This window comes from Notechis scutatus, chromosome 4, assembly GCF_049901735.1.
Source record: "Notechis scutatus isolate UNSWTSFEM ecotype Mainland chromosome 4, rNotScu1.2, whole genome shotgun sequence".
Classification (NCBI taxonomy): Eukaryota; Metazoa; Chordata; class Lepidosauria; order Squamata; family Elapidae; genus Notechis; species Notechis scutatus.
In genome coordinates, this window is record NC_142012.1 from 1,576,084 (window position 1) to 1,596,167 (window position 20,084).

At 43.6% G+C, this 20,084-nt stretch overlaps 1 protein-coding gene across 1 annotated transcript in view; it reads right to left on the bottom strand.

Moving 5' to 3' along the window:
- ATRN (attractin) overlaps positions 1 to 20,084 on the bottom strand; it is a 246,933-nt gene that overhangs the window by 24,558 nt on the left and 202,291 nt on the right. The window lies entirely within an intron of this gene.

Consider the following 20,084-nt stretch of genomic DNA (forward strand, 5'->3'; position numbering starts at 1 on the left):
TGCTATAAGCCTGGTGGACTTCAACTCCCAGAATTCCCCAGCCAGCTGCAGCTGAATTCTAGGAGTTGGAGTCCACCGGGCTTAAAGCAGCCAATGGAGAGAGAGAGAGAGAGAGGGAGAGAGAGAGAGAGGGAGAGAGGGAGGGAGGAAGGGAGAGAGAGATGCCGGTGATTCACTGCAGTTGTTCAATTAGCAACCCAGCCGTTAGGCATGAAGCGAGTTTTGACCCCATTTTACGACCATTCTTGTGACACCTGTTAAGGGAATTCACTGCAGCAGGGAGTGGGATGCAAGTATCTTTACTCCCGGCTCGGTGGGCGTGGCTAGGGGGCGTGGCCATGTGATTGGGTGGGCGTGGCTTCTTTTGGTTTTGCAGGGCCACCTCCCCACATGCTCCCTTTTTTTGCCTCCTGGGCTCGGTGGGGGGAGGCCTCCTGGGTGAAGCAGTAAGACAGCGAGGGGGATCGTCGGGAGGAAAAAAAAAGAAAAGAAAAAGAAATAGTGGTTCGGCCAAATCGGTAGCCCGGTTCGGCCGAACGATAACATTTGTTTACTGCCAGTTCGTCTGAACCGGGCCAAACTGTTTGTCAGGATTCCGGCAATCGCCCTAATGAAATCATGATTCTCGAGCCAAACTTCAAAAAACTTCAAAGGATTTATTAGAGGCGACCTACTGGCACTGCCCTGGATGAAGCCAACTCTGGCCTACGTCATTTACAGTCCCCTGGGACCCGGTTTCCCCCCTTCCTCCCCCCTTGGTGCGTCATAAATCAGATTCTCCAGCTGAGCACATTCATAGGTTGGGTGTCACCAATCACGTTCTCCAATTACGGGCTGGGTGTCATTAATCACATTCTCCAATTAAATATATTCTCGGGCAAAAGCTCCGGTAGTTTAGTTACAATCTTTTAAAGATAAGAGTTGGAATGTACTTTCACTTCCAACCTGCTGCACGGCTCTTCCAGATTTCTTTCCTCCCCCCTTTTTTATGGCAACTACTAAAACAGGCATAGCAATGTTTTATGAGTTGACACCGGTAGAATACCACCCCTGCACTGCAGGTGTTAAGTTAGTCACACAGTTGCTCAGTGAATTGGCTTTGACATGTCAGTAGGTCACCAAAAGGGATCGTGTGACCACTTTAAGTCACTAAATAAAATGTTCTAAGTCAAGGACTATCTGCACCCCCCAAAAAAACCACCCCAAACCCCAAGCCCTGCTAAAATGTGGGAGCTTCATCACTTGAGACTTTCAAGTAGAGATTGGACTGTGGTGTAGGGTCTCCTACTTGGGCCGGGAGGGGGTTGGACTAGATGACCTGCAAGGTCCCTTCCAACTCTGTTAATCTACATCAAGGGTCTTCCACCTTGGCAAGTTTAAGACTTGTGGACTTCAACTCCCAGAATTCCTGAGCTAACATGACTGGAGGAGGAATTCTGGGAGTTGAAGTCCACAAGTCTTAAAGCTGTCAAGTTTGAAGACCGAAATTCCACTGAGGAATTGTTCTGTCAGGAAATTTCTCCTTATTTCTAGGTTGGATCTCTCCTTGGTTAGTTTTCATCCATTGTTGTCAATGGAGGCTCAGAGTAAAAGTATCTAAAAGGTTGAATCAAGACAATTGGACCAATATTTCATTTGATCTATCACAGAGATCTCCAAACTTAGCCACTTGAAGACTTGTGAACTTCCAGAATTCCTGAGCTAACATGACTGGAGGAGGAATTCTGGGAGTTGAAGTCCACAAGTCTTAAAGCTCTCAAATTGGAAGATCCCTGATCTAAATCTAAAATCAGCATGGCTGGCTAGGGAAATTCTGGAAGTTGAAGTCCACTTGGCTTAAATCAGCCACCACAGTTGAGAATCTAAAAGAAACTTTCAATTCTCTTTGAAGGGAATTTTCAATACAGGCAGTCCTCGAGCTACGACCATTCATTTAAGGCAGGGGTCTCCAAACTTGACAGCTTTATGATTTCTGGACTTCAACTCCCAGAATTCCTCGTCCAGTCGTGGTTAGCTCAGGAATTCTGGGAGTTGAAGTCCACAAGTCTGAAACTTGCCAAGTTTGAAGACCCTTGTGATAGATGATGGATGGATGGATGGATGGAGATGGATGGATGGATGAGGAGACAAGACAGACAGACAGACAGACTAGATCAGGGTCCTTCAAACTTGACAGCTTTAAGACGTGTGGACCCATTGATTTAGGGACCGTTCAAAGTTACGACGGCACCGAAAAAAGTGACATGACCATTCTTTACACTTTTGACCACGCACGCAGTCACATGATTTATATCCGGATGCTTGACAATTGACTCACATTTATGATGGTCGCACTGTCCTGGGGGGACGTGGTGTGTGTGTGTCATGCGATCCACTTTGGCGACCTGCTAAGAAGCCAAGTCAACGGGGAAACCCGATTCCCGTAACAATGCTGTTGCTAATTTCACAACTGCATCGATTCGCTTAGTAAAATCTGGCAGGGAAAGTCGCAAAAGGGAGCAAAAACCCTATTTAACAAATTTCTCACTTAGTGTTCTGACCTTGGCTTCTTTTGAAAGCATCAAACACAATCTTAGATCCCGGCAAAACCGTTTTTTATTTCCCACAGCTGTGAATTACGTTCATTCACAACCTGCCAGTCTTCACAAACAGTCTTTCAGGGGAAAGCTGATAAACACCTACTGTCAGGGTTCCAACAATACACCACCCCATTCAAATCATAAGTCTCTAGCCGCATCTCTCAGAGTTAAAAAAAAATGATTTATTAGGAGTGACCATGTTGGCATTTCCTGGGTGCAGCTGACAGTAAGACACATCATTCATTTCCCCCTTGACCCTGGTCTTTCCCCCACTCCCTGGATGTATATTCTGCAATGGGACACATCCATAGCCAAGAGTCATCAATCATGCTCTCCAGTAATAATCTTGCGTGCCAACAGCTTCGGCTGACTAGCAATTATCTGAAGCATTTAAGGAATGCACTGCTTTCCCCCTCCCTTTCTGATGTCGACTAAAAAGACCAAAGGAGTATTTTTTTAGTTGACACCCACCTTATCGCACTTGGGATGCGGCCAGAAAATGAATGGCCAGGCGCAGAGCAAGGCCAAACTTGGCACAGAGTCCAACAGAACTTGAATTGACCAGATGAACTAATTGCTTCCTGCAAAAGCTCACATCCCCTTTGTTCCTCTTTGATGTCCTATGGGAGGGGCCAATCATCTCTGAGGTGTGGCCTTACTCCCAAGTCGACTCTCAATTGTTCTAGTCTTCTGTAGCCGGCTGGGAACCGGCTCCAGAAGCTCCCCCATCTCACTGCTGTCCGAAGCCCGAAGGCAGCTGCTGACTGCCAGCCTGCCCGGGCCCCAACTCTGCCTCTGATGCAGAGCCCTTGTCCGAGCCCTCCCCAACTTCCAAGGCTGGCCCAGGTTCCTCCCCAACCCCCTTGCTACAGTCCAACTCTGCTGCCAGCTCCATCAGCCTCCAGCGGGCCACAACACTTAGCAACTTAAGTTTCGGAATCAGTTGCGGTCGTAAGACGAGGACTACTCTAATAATAATATGAAATTATTATTATTATTATTATTATTATTATTATTATTATTATTATTATTATTATTATTATTATTGTTGTTGTTGTTATTGTTGTTATTATTGTTATTATTGTTATTATTATCATTATTATCATTATTATCATTGTTATTATCATTGTTATTATTGTTATTATCATTGTTATTATCATTATCATTGTTGTTATCGTTATCATTGTTGTTGTTATTATTATTATTATTATTATTATTATTATTATTATTATTATTATTATTATTATTATTACAGTAGTCCTCGACTTTCTTTCTATAAATGCATTTTTTTCTTTCCTTACATAAATGCATTTCGTTAAAACTTAAAAAAGAGAACGGTTGTGTTCCCAGCAGCTGTGCAGTAAGTTATACGATGACAAGTCTTCAGATTCATTTTATTATTAGGAGGTGTCTGGTTTGTTTTTTTCTCCACTGTCATTTTTAAATCCCCTCTTTCTGCATATTAGTTATACCATTTGGTTTATCTATGAGCCAAGAAAGCAAAGTGGACTAACGCAGTGATCCCCAACCTTTTCTATGGCGCGGCCCGGTACCAATATCAGCTGGGCGCCACCATCTTGTTTTGATGAAAAAGTGCTTCCGGTGAGCTTTCTACCCGGAAAATCTCACCGGAAGCACTTTTTCATCAAAACAAGATGGCGGCGCCCAGCAAGCCAGCGGCCCGGTAGGAGTTGTTCCACGGACCGGGACCGGTCCGCGGACCGGTGGTTGGGGACACCTGGACTAACGGGTGCCAAAAAGAGAAAGAAAAAGAGGGGGGGGAGGTTTTAGAAGTTACAAATATAGAAAAAAAGCATTAGAACCATAAATCTGGTACTCTCAGTCAATAAAACTGAAACCCCCCCAAAAAACTGTGACAAAATCTCATTTTTATTTTTTATTTTTTTGGGCCGGATTTCTGGAATCCCAGTGGGGCTGCACATGACAGGTTTCCAAAGGGGAATCCCAGAAGGCTGAAGCTCAACAGGGGAAGTAGCATCCACGGGACGCAGGAAGGCAGAAACCAGCATGGATCTTCTGGAAGGCGACGAATTCTTTTCCTCAACGGAAAAGATGTTTAACCTCAGAGATTGTGGGAGCTGCTTCATCCCTGGAAGCTTTCAAGAAGAGACTGGACTGCCATCTGTCAGAAAGGGTGTCGGGTCTCCTGCTTGGGCAGGGGGTTGGACTAGATGACCCACCAGGTCCCTTCCAATTCTGTTAATCTGTATTTGATCTATCCCCCGCAAAAGGAGAACCTACTATACTGCAGATCAAATGGCAATTATGTTCTAATGCCAGAAGCCTGAGATAGATATATAGATAGATAGATAGATAGATAGATATAGATAGATAGATAGATAGATAGATAGATAGATAGATAGATAGATAGATGGATGGATGGATGGATGGATGGATGGATGGATGGATGGATGGATGGATGGATGGATGGATGGATAGATGGATAGATAGATAGATAGATAGATAGATAGATAGATAGATAGATAGATAGATAGATAGATAGATAGATAGATAGATAGACAGACAGACAGACAGACAGAGATGATAGAGAGATGATAGAGAGATGATAGAGATAGATAGATAGATAGATAGATAGATAGATAGATAGATAGATAGATGCTTTAGATAGAGATAGATGATAGATTGATAGATGGATAGATAGATGATAGATTGATAGATAGATGATAAATGATAGATGATAGATAGATGATAGATTGATAGATAGATGATAGATAGATGATAGATTGATAGATGATAGATTGATAGATGATGAATGGATGGATAGATAGATAGATAGATAGATAGATAGATAGATAGATAGACAGACAGACAGACAGACAGACAGATGACAGATAGAGAGAGATGATAGACAGATGATAGATAGAGATAGATAGATAGATGCTTTAGATAGAGATAGATGATAGATGATAGATTGATAGATGATAGATTGATACATGATAGATTGATAGATAGATGATAGATAGATAGATGATAGATTGATAGATGATAGATTGATAGATGATGAATGGATGGATAGATAGATAGATAGATAGATAGATAGATAGATAGATAGATAGATAGATAGACAGACAGACAGATGACAGATAGAGAGATGATAGAGAGATGATAGAGATAGATAGATAGATAGATAGATAGATAGATAGATAGATGCTTTAGATAGAGATAGATGATAGATGATAGATTGATAGATAGATGATAGATAGATAGATGATAGATTGATAGATGATAGATTGATAGATGATGAATGGATGGATAGATAGATAGATAGATAGATAGATAGATAGATAGATAGATAGATGACAGATAGAGAGAGATGATAGAGAGATGATAGATAGAGATAGATAGATAGATAGATAGATAGATAGATAGATAGATAGATAGATAGATAGATAGATGCTTTAGATAGAGATAGATGATAGATGATAGATTGATAGATGATAGATTGATAGATAGATGATAGATAGATGATAGATGATAAATGATAGATGATAGATTGAAAGATAGATGATTGATAGATAGATAGATGATAGATTGATAGATGATGAATGGATAGATAGATAGATAGATAGATAGATAGATAGATAGATAGATAGATAGATTTCCATCCAAAAGGCAGGGCCGGATAGGATCTGAAATTTAATCACATGACAATGGGGATGAGGCAACGGTCATTAAGTGTGAAAGATGTTCGTAAGTCACTTTTTTTCCCAACGCCATTGTAATTTCAAACGGTCACTAAACGAAACTGTGGTAAATTGTATCTGCTTGGTATAGCACCGCTTCTGGATCACAGCAACTTTCAAGTTATGTAGACTTCAAGTCCCAGAATTCCCCAGCCGGTCATGCCACCCCCCCACCTCCCCCGGGAATCCTGGGAGTTGGTAGTCTACACATCTTCAAGTTACTGAGTTCGAGAAATGCTGCTCTAAAAAAAAAACCCCACACACAACTCATTACTCATTTATAACACAACACGTAGCCTCTGCCCTGTGTGAGAAAAATCCGCTAAAGAGATAAAAAGAAACAAGCTGACAACATCGATGCTTCCTTCGGCTTCTTTTTCATCTTGAAACATTGAAATTATATATGTATGTATGTTATTCAGCTTTGTTCGGGTATTTTCCCACGTCATTGTAGTTGTGCTTTTAAAGTTGTAGCGACTTTTTGGCAGAATCTCATCTGCCATCATCAGGCTTCTGTACTGTGTTCGTCTGTGAGTCAGACTTTTACAGTTGTTTCAGTTTTAAATTTGGGGCTAGCCTACTGCTGTGCCAGAATGGTTTTTTCTTCATCCTGATTGGTTGGGAGTCTTGGTCTGTGTTTATTGGTCTTGGAGTTTGCTGTGTTCTGCTTGATTGGTGTTTCTAATATCTTCTGTCTGTTTTGTGGCTCTTTTTGTGTCTTGATTGGCTGGCAACATTGTGTTCCTGTATTGGAGGCCTTTAGTGCAGCTTGGCTCCGAGTAAATGGACGGCTATCATTTGTTAGGAAGCTAGGTTTCATCTGGGTGCCTGGTTGGGATGTGTTTGAGCTGGAGGTATCAGGGGGAGTCTGTTTGTGCCCAGGTGTTTGCCTGGCTTGTGGTGTGGAGACTTTTTTGTTTGAGAGTGCAGGCTTTCAGATAATTGACAGTCTGGTGGAATCATCTCTTCTATTCATGCTTTCAGGTCTTTCTTCAATCTCTATGGCTTCTCTGATAATTCTGTAGAAAACTATAATATTATGTAGAAAAATTCTGTATTGTTCTGTAAAAAACTATAGAAAACCCCAGCTACAGAAGTATCAGAGAAGCCATGAATAGAAGAGATGACTCCACCAGACTGTCAACTATTTGGAAGCCTGCACTCACAAACAAAAAAATCTCCACACCACAAGCCAGGCAAACACCTGGGCACAAACGGATCCCCCCGGATACCTCCAGCTCAAACACACCCCAACCAGGCACCCAGATGAAACCCAGCTTCCTAAATGATAGCCATCCATTTACTCGGAGCCAAGCTGCACTAAAAGCCTCCAATACAGGAACACAATGTTGCCAGCCAATCAAGACAAAAAAAGCCACAAAACAGACAGAAGATATTAGAAACACCAATCAAGCAGAACACAGCAAACTCCAAGACCAATAAACACAGACCAAGACTCCCAACCAATCAGGAGGAAGAAAAAGCCATTCTGGCACAGCAATAGGCTGCCCCAAATTTAAAACTGAAACAACTGTAAAAGTCTGACTCACAGACGGACACAATACAGAAGCCTGATGATGGCAGATGAGATTCTGCCGAAACATTGCTACAACAGGTCATACACACACACACACACACACACACAAAAACACACACAAGAGTTATTCTTTTGCTTGAGCTTTTCTTCCTCATTCTTCTTCAATACTTGTCTCCTTGGCAGCTTAAATTTTCAAGCTTTATAGCTAAATTGCAGCTTTTGTGGACGGTTAAAGGAACAAGGAGCGAGATACAAACGAAAGGAAAGGAACAAAAAATATATATCCAGGTCAACAAAGCCCTTTTCTTGTTGCTTTGACTTTCTTTCTTTCTGTTTCTCTCTTTCCTTCCTTCTTTCTTTCCCTTCCTTCCTTCCTTCCTTTCCTTTCTTGCTTTCTTTTCCTTTCCTTTCTTTCTTTCCTTACTTCCTTTCTTTCCCTTACTTCCTTGCTTTCTTTCCTTCCTTCTTTCCTTCCTTGCTTTCTTTCTTTCCTTCTTCCTTCCTCCTTTCTTTCCTTCCTTCTTTCCTTCCTTCCTTCCTTTCTTTCCTTCCTTCCTTTCTTTCCTTCCTTCCTTCCTTCCTTCCTTCCTTCCTTCCTTCCTTCCTTCCTTTCTTGTCCCTCTTGAGATGGTTGGGAGGTCAACCTACTTCATTTCTCATTCCCAGTTCAGGACGGAGGCGCTAGCTATAACAATAGGAGCCCCCAGGACGGAGGGGCAGAGACGCCACCAAACCACATAAAGGCAGCGGGGCTTCTGAAGCCATCCGATTCATGTGGACGTGAGAAATGAATGGCCCCCATAAATAATGAATGCACCGACGGCCAGAAAGAGATGGAGACCTGAAGAGCCATACTTCCAGTTATTGTACTGGGCTGGATATCAAACTGGGCCCTGCCCGCTGAATGACACATTCAGATTGTATTTGTGAAATTGTGGTGCTGAAGCCTGAAGGATGCAGTTGGGGAAGTTCCTGGGAATTTCCAAGAGCAGAAATCTATCTATCTATCTATCTATCTATCTATCTATCTATCTATCTATCTATCTATCTATCTATCTATCCATCCATCCCTCCCTCCATCTTGATATATGTATCTATCTATCCATCCATCCATTCATCTTGATATATCTGCCAACATCTAGAAACAAGTAAAGTAATAACTAGCAGTCAGCATGGATTTGTTAAAAACAGATCATGCCAAACCAATCTTATTTCATTCTTCAACACAGTGACTAAATTAGTAGACCAGCAAAATACTGTGGACATAAGATATTTAGATTTCAGCAAGGCATTCGACAAAGTAGACCACAACCTACTTCTTAGTAAGCTAGAAAAAAGTGGAATAGATAGCACCACCACTAGATGGATTCACAACTGGCTGACAAACTGTACTCAACGAGTAGTCCTTAATGGGTCTAAGTCTACATGGAGGGAAGGAAGTAAGCAGTGGGGTGCCACAAGGTTCCGTCTTAGGCCCAGGACTCTTCAATATCCTCACTAATGACTTAGATGAGGGACTAGAAGGGGAACTTACCAAATTTGCAGATGATACTAAGCTGGCAGGAATAGCTAACACCCAAGAAGATAGGCTCAAGATCCAGATGGATCTCGACAAGACTAGAACACTGGGCCGTATCTAACAAAATGAAATTCAATGTAGAGAAAAGTAAAGTCCTACACTTAGGCAAGAAAAACCAAAGGGACACATATAGACTGGGTGAAACCATCCTCAATAGCAGGAACTGGGAGAGGGATCTTGGAGTCTTAGTGGACAACCAGCGAAATAGGAGCCAACTGTGTGCAGCAGCAGCCAAAAAAGCTAATGCAATCCTAAGTTGTATTAACAGAGGGATACAATCAAGACCAAGGGAGGTACTAATACCACTCTATAAAGCCTTAGTAAGGCCACACCTAGAGTCCTGCATCCAGTTTTGGTCACTACATTATAAAAAAGATGTTGAGACTCTAGAAAAAGTGCAGAGAAGAGCAACCAGGATGATTAGGGGACTGGAGGCTAAAACATACGATGAACAGTTGCAGGAACTGGGCCTGGCTGGTCTAGTGAAGAGAAGGACCAGGGGAGACATGATAGTATCTTCCAATATTTGAGGGGCTGCCCCAGAGAGGAGGAAGAGGTCAAGCTATTTTCCAAGGCACCCAAAGGCCAGACAAGGAATAATGGATGGAAGCTGAACAAGGAGAGATTCAACCTGGAAACAAGGATAAACTTTCTGACAGTGAGAACAATCAGCCAATGGAACAGAAGTTGCCCTCGGAAGTTGTGGGAGCACCATCAGTTGAGACTTACAAGGAGAGATTGGACTCCCATCTGTCAGAAATGGTGTAGGGTCTCCCGCTTGGGCAGGGGGTTGGACTAGATAACCTACAAGGTCCCTTCCAACTCTGATTATCTGTTATCTGTTATCTATCCATCTATCTATCCATCCATCCATCCATCTTGATCTATCTATCTATCTATCTATCTATCTATCTATCTATCTATCTATCTATCTATCTATCTATCTATCTTTATTTCTTATCTTTCTTCTCCTTTTTCTTTCTTTCCATCCCACTTTCCTTCCTTCCTCCCATCCATCCTGCCTTTTCCTTCCTTCCTTCCCTTCCTCTCCATCCACCCTTCCTTCCTTCCTTCCTTCCTTCCATCTTCCATCTTTCCTGCCTTTTTTCCTTTTTCCTTCTTTCCCTCCCTCCATCCTTCCTGCATCCCTTTTTTCCTTCCTTCCTTCCCTCTATTTCTCCTTCCTTCCTTCCTTCCTTCTTCCTCCCTCCCTCCATCACTGCAGGTTTTCACGAAGAGATTGGACAGCCACTTGGATGGAATGGTATAGGGTCTCCTGCTTCAGAAGGGGGTTGGACTAGAAGACCTCCAAGGTCCCTCCTCCTGACTCTGTCCTTCTGTAAAGGTTCAAAAGAGAAGGACTAGGGGTGACATGAGAGACTTCCAGTACTTGAGGAGTTGTAACAGAGAAAAGGGAGACCATTTATTCTCCAAAGCAGGGCAAGAAATATCAGGTGGACGATCATTCAAGAGACAAGCAACCTAGAACCTAGGAGAAATTTCCTGACAGTGAGAACAAATTAGTCAGGGGAACTGCTCGCCACCAGAAGTTGTGGCTGCTCCATCGTTGGAGGCTTTCAAGAGGAAATGGGACCGCCATTTGGGTGGAATGTTAGAGGGTCTCCTGCTTGAGCAGGGGGCTGGACTAGAAGACCTCCAAGGTCCCTTCCAACTCCATGATTCTATCTTGTACCTTCTGCTGCCTGTACTAGTAAGAAGTCTAGAAAAAGTGCAGAGTAGAGAAACCAGGATGATTAGGGGACTGGAGGATAAAACATACGAAGAACGGTTGCAGGAACTGGGCCTGGCTAGTCTAGGGAAGAGAAGGACCAGGGGAGACAGGAGAGCAGCCTTCCAGTATTTGGGGAGGGGCTGCCCCAGAGAGGAGGAAGGGGGTCAAAGCCATTTTCTAAAGCCCCCGAAGGCCAGACAAGGAATAATGGATGGAAACTGAACAAGGAGAGAGATTCAACGTGGAAATAAGGAGAAACTTTCTGACAATGAGAACAATCAACCCATGGAACAGAAGTTGCCCTCGGAAGTTACGGGAACTTCATCCCTTGAGACCTTCAAGAAGAGACTGGACTGCCATTTGTCAGAAATTGGTGTAGGGTCTCCTGCTTGGGCAGGGGGTTGGACTAGATGACCTACAAGGTCCCTTCCAACTCTGATTATTTTTTTATCTGTTAAGTCAAGAAATCTGCCGCTGGAGAATTGAGTGGGGAGAAGTCCCACCTAATGCATCTCTTTTAACCTCCCACTTTAAAAGATGTTTAGCAGATTGCAAAGTGAAGAAAGCCCCCCCAAAAAAGGCAGATCGCTGGGTTGCTGCTCCCATAATTGTGCCCTCCAGCTACCATAAAACGCTTTTTGTCTAATGGCTGTGAAAAAAAAAGAAAAGAAAACAGGGAGGGAGGGAGGGAGGGAGAGAGAGAGAGAGAGAGAGAGAGAGAGAGAGAGAGAGAGAGAGAGAGAGAGAGAGAGAGAGAGAGAGAGAGAGAGATCAAGCTGTCCTGATAAATATGCCTGAAATAAGAATCTAGCAGAAGTCATTAACTCTGCGAGGAGCCAAACATTTCGCACAATCAAAGCACCCACCCGTGAGGTTCCCTTGCACACGTCTATACAGCTTGTTCACCCTTCAAATAATAAGACAATGCAAACCTTACACACACACACACACACACACACACACACACTGTGTTTGGAAGCTGGCTGAGTCACACGCAGGACGGCTGCCAGGGACCCCTTCAAAAGACCCCAGTCATGATGGGGGTCTCTACAGCTACCAGGAGGCGTCAAATAAGGGTGGGAGAAAACGGCTCGGAGAGCAAGAAGGGCAGAGCTGAGAGGGGCCTGGCAGAAAAAGTAAACTTTTTATTTGGTGGGTTGGTTTTATCGGCGCACACACACACACCCTATGATTTCTTGAATGGTACCAATAAAGGAGAATGTTTGCAGCTCAGGGATTGAAAGGAAGGGGGTCCTTGGGGCTCTCTGAGCTTGGGGGCTTTCTTGGAGACGTTTCATGACCCAGCTAGGTACCATCATCAATGCCAGAATGCAGGGATTTTGCAGAGTGTTGGTACTGGTGATGGTGGAAGAGGGGGAGGAGGAAAAGGAGTCAGAAAAGGAGTCGGAATCACTATGGGCGAATAGGCAGCAATATAAATTAAATATATAAATAAATAAACGAAATCATTTGATTCAAGCTGGTTGTCAAGAGCCCGAATTGCGGTCCTGTGACCGCGGCAGCCTCGACTCTGAGGATAAAGCATTTTTTCCAAGGCTGTTGTAACTTGGGAACCTTGTTAAATGGACAGCCATAAGCCGAGGACTGCTTTTAAATGAAGGAGACGAGGTTGATCCAACACCAGAGAAGAGAAGAAAGGGAGGGGAAGAAAGAGGGAGGGAGAAGGAGCGAAGGATTGGCACGATCTCCTTGGGGTTCAACCATAACAACACAAGAGCAAACAATAGATACAAACTCAAGGTAAACTGCACCAAACTTGAATGCAGGAAATACGACTTCAGCAACAGAGTGGTCAATGTCTGGAATCCTCTACCTGACTCTGTGGTTTCTTCCCCAAACCCCAAAAACTTTAACCTCAGACTGTCTACTGTTGACCTCACCCCTTTCCTAAGAGGTCTGTAGGGGGTGTGCATAAGCGGACCAATGGGCCTACCGTCCCTGTCCTATGGTTTCTTTTTATTTTTCTTATACCCATTTCATGTATTCATAACGATGTTTATACTTCTCCCTGTCCTATTGTTTCTTTTTTTTTCTTATATGTACCCATTTCATATGTCTTCTTCATAACTATGTTTATACTTATACCGTCCCTGTCCTATTGTTTCTTTTATTTTTCTTATATGTACCCATTTCATGTATTCATAACTATGTGTACACTTATACCTACTATCTTGTAAGCAATTGACAAATAAAAATAAATAAAATAAAATAAAAATAAATATTAAATAAAATAAAATAAAATAAAATAAAATAAAATAAAATAAAAATAAAAAATAAAATAAAATAAAATAAAATAAAATAAAATAAAATAAAATATAATAAAATAAAAGTGGTGATCTTTCCACAACCAAGACTTAGTAAAACAACAGAGAGGCGGGTTTGATTTCCCCATCAGCCATCTTGTTTTAGGACAGGAATGGGCCCTTTTAGGACCTGTGGACTTCAACTCCCAGAATTTCTTAGCCGGCTTGGCTGGCTGGAGGATTCTGGGAGTCCACTCCTGTCAACGTTGCTGTTTGGGAAACATTGCTCTACAAACTTAGGCAACTAAAAGATGCATGAAAAGTGAGCAAATATCCTTTCTGAACACGCTTCTGAGGGGGCACACAACCCATTTCAAAAGGGCTTTGTTGACTACAGGACCGAACAAGATCCAGGCCCTTCTTCATGTAGAGCAGAAATGGGGAACAACGGCCCCTGTATGTCTTGAGGACTTCAAGTCCCAGATTTCCTCAGGAAGCCTTGCTTGCTTTCGCCATGGTGGCTCAGGAATTCTGGGAGTTGAAGTCCACAAGTCATAAAGGGGCCATTGTTTCCCACCCTTGATCTAGCCCAGGGGTCTTCAAACTTGACAGGTTTAAGACTTGTGGACTTCAACTCCCAGAATTCCTCCTCCAGTCATGTGAGCTCAGGAATTCTGGGAATTGAAGTCCACAAGTGTTAAAGCTGCCAAGTTTGGAGACCTCTGATCTAGAGAGTCTGATATTTCCTAATCTTTTGGCATTGTTGGAAAAAAAAACCCAGAGAAATATTAGGTACAGATGGTCCTCGACTTACAACAGTTCACTTAGTGACCATTCAAAGTTACAACGGTGCTGAAAAAAGTGACTTATGACCATTTTTCACACTTACGACCGTTGCAGCAACCCCAATCAAGTGTTCAAAATTCGGATGCTTGGCAACTGTCTCGTATTTGTGACGGTCACTGTGTCCGGGGTGGGGGTTTGTCAGGTGATCCCCTTTTGCGACCTTCTGATGAGCAAAGCCCATGGGGAAGCCAGATTCACTTAACGACCGTTGTTGCCTAACTCAGCAACTGCAGGGATTCACTTAAACAACTGTGGCAATGGGGGGGAAATTCACAACAAAGGTCTCACTTAACAATGGATATTTTCAGGGGTGGGATTCCAATGTCTTAACAACCAGTTCTGTGGGCGTGGCCTAATTTGTGGGTGTGGCTTGGTGGTCATGTGCCTGGATGGTGGCTTGCTGGTTGGGCATGGCTTGGTGGTCACATGACTGGCTGGCCTGGCTTGTATGTAAATATTCTAATATTTATGTAAATATTGATTTTTTTTTTAATTTGAAAAAGAGCAACTTTTACCCCAAAGCAGGCAAAGCAGATTGAGTTGCTTGCAGAATCACAGATTCACTCAGAGATCTATCCGTCTGCAATCTGCTACCTGAGTCTGTCACCATAATATCTGCTGACAAGCAAACTCACAAAATTAACTCACAACACACCTTATATGTAAATATTGATATATATTTTTTTAATTTTAAAAAAGAGCAACTTTTACCCAAAATCAGGCAAAGCAGAGGCAGGCAGATTGAGTTGCACCCAGAATCACAGATTCATTCAGAGATCTACCTTTCTGCCATCTGCTACCTGAGTCTGCACTGAAAAATAAAAGCTTCAGTCCTAAGGAAGGTTCAGCTCTGCTTTTAGATTAGTTAGAAAGCAAGAAATCCAACTATTTCCTGCTTTCTAGCTAATCTAAATCTCCTGGCACAGCAGAACAGCTGATGGTTGGGGGAACAAAAACAGAAAAATAACTATTTAGCAGGCAAGTTTGCCAGGTAAGGAATGAGTGGGTGGGGTGGGGAGGAGAAGGGCCAGCCAGTGGCACGATTTGCCAGTTCTCTGAACTGGGCAGAATCCTAACAAACGGTTCTATAGAACCGGTCCGACCAGGTAGAATCCCACCCCTGGGTATTTTGGGCTCGATTGTGGTTGTAAGTCAAGGACCACCCATACTATCAACACACAATGAGAGACAGAATGCCTTAAATTCTACCGTTATGCTCAGGGTGATTTAATTTCCAAAGATAATTTAGAATTGCATTTTTGGGTCTTCTGTTCTCTTTTTTTCTCTTTGCTTTTAATGCATTCCTTCTATTTCTTCACTTAAGTCATTAATAAGGCAGCCTTCTCCAAAAGAGGACAATTTTGATGTCGTTGGGGCTTTGCGCATTAAGAGAAACGGTCTCCCAATTCCTATAAACGCCGCTGAAGAGACACAAAAGCACAGGATAGGAAAATACCGGGCTTGACAATAGAGCTTGTCAAGAGACAACTTGAAATAATAATCGAATGCAAAGTGAAGATGAGTTTGCAGTGAGAGGTGGCAGCAAAAAAAAAAAAAACCAACCACCCAAAAAACACAAATGCAATTTTAGATTGCATCAACAGATGTAAATTTTCCAAGTCATGAGAAATAACAGGCCTGTTTTTCTCTTGTGCTGGTCAGATCCCAATCTTGGCTATTCTATCCACTTTTTTTAAAAAACGCTATATGCAATCCGATAGAGGAGAATATTTGCAGCTCAGGGTCGAACTGCGGGATTCTTGGTGCTTTCTGAGCATGGTGGTTTTCTTGCAGACGTTTCGTGACCCAACTAGGTAACATCATCAGTGCTAGAATGGAGTGGGGTTTGTGAGGAGGAGGAGGAGGAGGACGACGACGACTGTGGGATCCTTGATGCTCTCTGAACTTTTCGTGCAGACGTTTCATTACCAAACTAAGTAACATCATCAATGCTAGGAGCGAGTGGGGCTTGCAGAGGGAGGAGGAGGAGGAGGAGGAGGAGGAGGAGGAGGAGGAGGAGGAGGACAACTGTGGGATCCTTGATGCTCTCTGAACTTTTCGTGCAGACGTTTCATTACCAAACGAAGTAACAACATCAGTGCCAATTAGCGCTGATAATCATCACATCATCAAAAGTACACCACCACCTCCAGCACTCTTACTGGTTTGATAATGGAACGTCTGCAAGAAAACCACCAATCTCAGAGAGCACCAAGGACGTCACCATTCTCCTCCTCCCCTCTTCCTCCTCCCCCCTATAAACCTCCCTCCCTTCTAGCACTGATGATGTTACTTAGTTGGGTCATGAGACGTCTGCCAAGAAAGCCACCAAGCTCAGAGAGCACCCAGGAGCTCACCATTCAACCTCTGTCCAATGCACTCCATCCCACAGCTGTTTTATTTATCACTAGCTCGATCCCCGTGCTTCGCGACGAAACTATGTGGTTGGGCTTAGTTTTTGGGGAGGAAAATAAGGTGGGGGAATTCTGCCTCTGCCTCCCAGTATCCATCGGTATTTCTCTGGCTAGCGTCCTGTCAGTGTGTGAAAGAGTTGAGGGTTGCTTGGAAACTGAAGCAGTATTTGTTGTGTGAGCAAGGAGACAGCAAGGAGCCTGGGCGTGGCTTAGCTCAACTGTTCTGTACTAAAGCTGCTTGGTGCTGTGAAACTGAACCTCCTCTCCTCTGCTTGTGTTTTGCATTTGGAAGAGATTTCTTTTCAGGTGGGGAGGGGGAGTAGAACTTATTAGCATCAGAGCGTGTTAATAATAATAATAATAATAATAATAATAATAATAATAATAATAATAATAATAGTATAGGAAATACTAATGCTCTGATGGTCATTTCGAACAATCCTTTCTTAGTGAGCACTTAGAAGCCAGGAGGAACGTAGGGGCCAAATTTCAAGTTTGTAGGCTTTACGGTTCTGGAGATTTTCTGATGATGTGTGAGTGGCATTTTGCTTTTATGTATAGTCTACTCATAAGACAGGATATTTTAGGACATGCACAATGAGAGAATCTGCAGTAAGAGCGACAGCAAAATAAAGCCAGACAAAGAACCATAACGTATAATTTGCCAATACATTTCATAGCAAAGAAATAAAAAAAGGTAGTATCCAAACTATAGGTTGGATGCGCTAAGATTTATTGCGATGCCTCCCTTGACAGAAAAACTGAAAAGTGTTTTCCAAATAATTGTGTAATGGCTGGAGGCAGCAAAACCAGACTAATGGCCATGTTTGGAGTTGTCAGAAATAAGCATAGTATATGGATATTTAGTATATGTTTAGCAGGCAAAACTGCTAATACGTATACTGTATATGGTGGAAAATATTATGCATTTATGCTTATGATCAATTCCTGCTATTCCATGGCATGCTCAACACATGGACCAGCTTCTCACATCAAATCAAGCCCTAATGGGGTTTATTTGATTTTGGCTAAGTGTAATGTACATATCTAGTTGTCTGGTGTTATTTCATGCTGATCTATGATCCAAATAAAAGTTTTGATTCCATCTAGTTGTTGCCGTTTGCAACCTGTGCCTGCCTCGTGGCTTCATGTTATATGTGAACACCATTTTTCAATTTTTTTTTTCAATTCAGCTGAAATGGACCTTGGAGGTCATCTAGTCCAGCCCCCACTCAAGCAGGAGACCTTCTACCATTTCACACAAACGAGTCTTCTTAAAAGCTTCCAGCAATGGAGCATCCACAACTTCTGGTGGCAAGCTGTTCCACTGGTTAATTGTCATCACTGTCAGGAAATTTCTCCTTAATTCCAGGTTGCTTCTGTCCTTGGTTAGTTTGCATCTATCATTTTTTGCCTTGTCCTCTGGTGCTTTGGGGCAGGGGTTGCCAAACTTTTGGACCTCAGGGACCACCAAACTCGTAATTGTAAATCCCGGGGACCACTAATATGCATTGTGACTGACGTTGGCTTACTGATGTTGATGGGAGAGAGAGAGAGAGAGAGGTTAGATCTGATCTAACCTTTCTCTCTCCTTCTCTCTCTCTCTCTCTCACACACACACACACAAACACACAAAGGCAGGGGTGGGATTCAAATTTCTTAACAACCTGTTCTGTGGGTGTGGCCTAATTTGTGGGTGTGGCTTGGCGGTCATGTGACTGGCTGGGTGTGGCTTGTATGTAAATATTATATTTATGTAAATATTGAACTTTTTATAATAAAAAAGCAACTTTTACTCAAAATCAGGCAAAGCAGGCAGGCAGATTGAGTTGCTCGCAGAATCACAGATTCATTCAGAGATCTACCTTTCTGCCATCTGCTGCCTGAGTCTGCACTGAAAAATAGAAGCTTCAGTCGTAAGGAAGTTTCAGCTCTGCTTTTAATTAGCTAGAAAGCAAGAAATCCAACGGTTTCCTGCTTCCTAGCTAATCTAAATCTCCCGGCACGGCAGAACAGATGATGGTCGGGGGGGGGAGGGGAGGAAAAATAGCAACTTACCAAACAGGCAAATTTGATGGCGCGCATGCCAGGTAAAGAGTGAGTGGGCGTGGAGGGGAGGGCCAGGGCCAGCCAGTGGTGCAATTTGCCATTTCTGCAAACTGGGAAGAATCCTAACAACCAGTTGTTATAGAACCAGTCCGACCAGGTAGAATCCCACCCCTGGAGCAAAGCACAAGTACATGGAACAGTGTTTGTCAACCTCGGTCATTTTAAGATTGGAAGCCAGGCCTGGGAATTCTGGGGGCACAGGCATGATATTCCCCTCTGAAAAAAAAACGGGCCGGCCAAAGAGACCCCCCCACCGCGCGCCAAGAAATCGCTGCCCAGCTCCCTTTTCCTGCCGCTCAGTGGCCTCCGCTCGCACCGCCCGCCCGCCCGGGCTCTGCTCGCTCCCGCCCGCCCGGGCTCCGTCAGTATCCGGCTGGGGCTGTCAGGAGTTGCTACTGCCGGCGCGGCTCCGCGCGGCTCCAGTCCCGCGTTGCCTCGGGAAGGAAAAGGCAAAACCAGGAGCCGCTGCTGCCGTTGCAAAGCGCCGCCGCGGCTCTTCCTTTTTGCCTTTCCCTTCCTGAGGCAACGCGGGACTGGAGCCACGCAGGCGGTAGCAACTCCTGACTCGGGGCCTCCGAGGGGAGGGGAAGGAGGAGAAGAAGGGGGGAAGGGGGGGTGCAATTCCCAAAAAAATCGGAATTCCGATTTTAATCGGAACAATATCATGTCTGGGGCAGTAGTCTACCCATCTTAAAATAACCAAAGGTGTTGGGTTCTTGGGTAAGAGGTAGTCCTTGACTTACGACCATAACGGAGAACAAGTTTTCTACCTTGCTAAGCAAGATAGTTAAGTGTTATGTCTCACCTGTGCCCACGAGGTGAGAGTCCAAGTTTCCAAAGGAATATAAACAAGCAGACAAGACCAGTAACGACAGGGTTAAATTCCTTTGGCTGGAGAAGTCCTTGGCAGTCTCCCACAAGCTGCTTGCCAAGTCCGATTAATAAAGCAAGACCATAAATCACAGGCAAACGCCACACACAGAATTTGTCGAAGCTTCTATCCCAAAGTAACAAGTTGTCCCGAGTGAGAATCCAGAGCTAACACGCCCCCTTTTATTCCCTGAGGGGCGTGTCAGTCTCTCATCTCAGTCCCTGATTTGTCCTTTCCTTCTGCGTTGCATCTCACGCCTATGCCTGCATCTTTGCCTCGCATCAAACCAACATTCCTCAGTTTGATCCTCAGCCAGAGGCTCTGCTACGCTCTCCTGATTATCTGCCGACACCTGAGGCACAACCAGGGAGGAAGGTCCTGGGGAGGAAGATGATTCCAAATCCTCCAGCAAAGCAGGCTCAAACCTC